A 3373-nucleotide genomic window follows, 5' to 3' on the forward strand; every position below is an offset into this window, starting at 1 on the left:
CTGGTTGTATCCCGAGTATGCGTCCATAAACGAGAGATACTTATATCCCGATGAGGTGTCTACTAGAGCGTCGATGCTTGGGAGTGGATAAGGATCTTTTGGGCAGACTTTGTTGAGGTCGGTGTAGTCGGTGCACATTCGCCACTTCCCATTTGATTTTTTCACCAAGACGACGTTTGCTAGCCATAGTGGGTACTTAACTTCCCTTATGAATCCTGCCTCTAGCAGTGCTTGCACCTGTTCTGCCACAGCCTGAGACCGTTCTGGTCCGAGTTTTCTTCGTCTTTGTTGTACCGGCCGGGATCCCGGATATACTGCCAACTTGTGGCTCATTAGTTCGGGATCTATGCCTAGCATGTCGATGGCTTTCCATGCGAAGAGATCAACATTATCTCGTAGGAACTGTATGAGTGATTCCTTTGCGTCTTCTTTCAGGATTGTGCCAATATTAGTTGTCTTATCCGAGGTGTCTCCGATCTAAACTTTCTCTACTTCACCTTCGGGCTGTAGTCGGAGTTCTTCTTGTCTCTGAACTCCACCAAGTTCGATTGTGTGGAATTCTTCTCCTTCGCCTCTGAGTTTTAGACTTTCGTTATAACAGCGACGCGTAATCCTTTGATCTGCTTTTATTGTAGCTATCCCTTCTACAGTTGGAATTTCATACATAGATGTGGAGTTGAAACTATTGCGTCAAGCTGGTTTAACGTTGTCCAACCTATTAAGGCATTGTAGGCTGAGCTTACGTTGACCACGATGTAGTCTATCTTGAGTGTTCTGGATTGGTTCCCCTTTCCGAAGGTTGTATGTAACGATACGTATCCCAGTAGTTGTACTGGGGTATCCCCAAGTCCGAATAGGCTGTTCGGGTATACTCTTAGCTCTTTTTCTTCTAAGTCGAGCTTGTCGAAGGCAGTTTTGAATAAGATTTCGGCGGAGCTTCCTTGGTCAATTAATGTACGGTGGAGGTTGGCGTTTGCCAGTATGATAGTGATGACCATAGGGTCGTCGTGTCCTGAGATGATTCTGGATGCGTCTTCTTTGGTAAATGTAATTGCTGGGATGTCTGGCGCCTCCTCCTTTCCTTCGACATGGTATACTTCTTTGAGGTGTCGCTTGCGGGATGATTTGGAGATTCCTCCTCCCACAAATCCGCCGTGTATCATGTGGACGTGTCTTTCCGGCGTGCGAGGTGATCGCTCAGACCGTCCGACATCTTCATCCCTTCTTCTTTTTCTTGGCTCTTCATCCCGGTTGGCCAAAAACCGATCTAGTTTTCCTTCTCTTACTAATTTTTCTATGACATTTTTCAAGTCGAAGCATTCGTTGGTGGAATGTCCTCGGACTCGATGATACTCACAGTATTCGTTTCGATTTCCTCCTCCTCTTTTGCCTTTGAGTGGCCGAGCTGGGGGTATTTTTTCCGTATGGCAGACTTCTTTGTAAACATCTACCAAGGATACCCTAAGAGGGGTGTAGTTATGATATTTTTTATTTTCTCCCTGGAGCGATCTTCCTTTTTCTTGGATTCTTTATCTTTGTCTCGGTAGGCGGAACCGAACCTCGAGGCTTCGCCAAGTCGTGAATTCTCCTCTACGTTAATGTACTTCTGCGCCCGTTCTTGTACTTCGTCCAGGGATGCAGGGTATTTCTTAGATATAGATTGGCTAAAAGGTCTTTCTCGTAGGCCATTTTTGAGGCCCATAATGGCAGCTTATGTTGGTAGACTTTGTATGTCCATGCATGTTTTGTTGAATCTTTTCATGTAGTTACGAAGACTTTTCCAATCTCCTTACTTGATTCCTAGTAGGCTGGGGGCGTGTTTAGCCTTATCTTTTGTATGGAAAATATGGCTAGAAACTTTTTGGCCAGGTCGTCGAAGCTCGAGATGGACTTTGGAGGTAGGCTGTCGAACCATCTAATGGCTGTCTTGGTAAGAGTTGTTAGAAAGGCTTTGCAGCGAACTGCATCCGAGGCGTCAGTAAGATACATTCTACTTCTAAAATTGCTGAGGTGATGGTTAGGGTCTGAAGTGCCGTCGTATAGAGTCATATCCGGAAGTTTGAAGTCCTTCGGGATTTTGGTCTTCATGATTTCCCTGGTGAATGGATCTTGATCCTTGCGAGAGCTATCCTCTGGAGTGGATCGAGTAGCTTTGGTTTTGAGATCGGCTTCGAGTTTTAGAAGCTTATCTTCTAATTCCCGGCGTCGCCTTATCTCTCGATGTAGATCCTCTTCTTTTTCGCGTTGATGTTGGGCTTCTTTCTCGAGTTGTTTTAATCGATATTTAAGCGCCTCTATAGCTCCCGCGTTTGGAGAATCCTTTTTGTTGTTAAGTTGAGGAGTATCCTTTGGTGTTGTGTCCGCGTTTTTGTGCGGCGTTCTATCCTCTAGATCTGAGTCGTGGTCATTGTCATGGTCGTCCAACATGGAGATGGGATGACTTCCAGGTTCCCCGGCAACGGCGCAAATGTTCCGATGGTTACCTGAAACTGGAGGTCGATCTCGTACGAGATCTTCTGTGCTGGATGGAGCGGTTGTGTCCGACTTGTTGGACTTGGTGCTAGTGCTGATCCTTTGTCCCCGAAGGGTGGGGGTACCTGCAAGGGACTCCGATGCTTAAGTTAGCAAGGGTATTAAGCAGGTATTGAGTAGAATCAGAGTATGAGTTATACCTGGGTGCTCCAGTGTATTTATCATGGTGAGATGTGACCTTCTTTGGATAAGATAAGTTAGTTATCTTATCTTATCTTATCTTTTGTCGAGGTCAGCTTATCTTCCATGGAACCGCCCTTATCTCTATAGGCTTGGGCTGCCTTTGGATCGGGGTCGTATTCCTTGAGTTGGGCCCTTCTTTGGGCTTTCCTGTCGATTTGGCCAAGTTCTTTACGAAGAAGTCGGTCTGCTTGACCTAAAGAGGTCGGTCGCTTTGCTACTGAACATCCCGGCTCGAATAGCTCGACCCAGGGTATGAACAGTTTCTTTATTGGCAACATCTTCACAATCTAAATCATTATCTATCACAGTACTGGGAATTGAGTTAGAATCACAAAATGATACATGTATGGATTCCTCTATGGTTCTATGCTCTTTGAGGTAAATTCTATAAGCTTTGCTAGTGGTGGAGTATCCAACAAACATTCCCTCATACGATTTTGGATCAAATTTACCAAGATTTTCTTTGTTGTTATGCACAAAATATTTGCATCCAAAAACATGAAAATACTTAAGATTAGGAAGGGTTCCTTTCCATAGCTCATAAGGAGTTTTCTTCAACTCTTTTCTAATTATAGTCCTATTCAAAATATAACAAGCTGTATTCACAGCTTCAACCCATAGAAATTTTGGAACCTCACTTTCACATAACATAGCCCTA

Source organism: Arachis stenosperma, chromosome 7, assembly GCF_014773155.1.
Source record: "Arachis stenosperma cultivar V10309 chromosome 7, arast.V10309.gnm1.PFL2, whole genome shotgun sequence".
Lineage (NCBI taxonomy): Eukaryota > Viridiplantae > Streptophyta > Magnoliopsida > Fabales > Fabaceae > Arachis > Arachis stenosperma.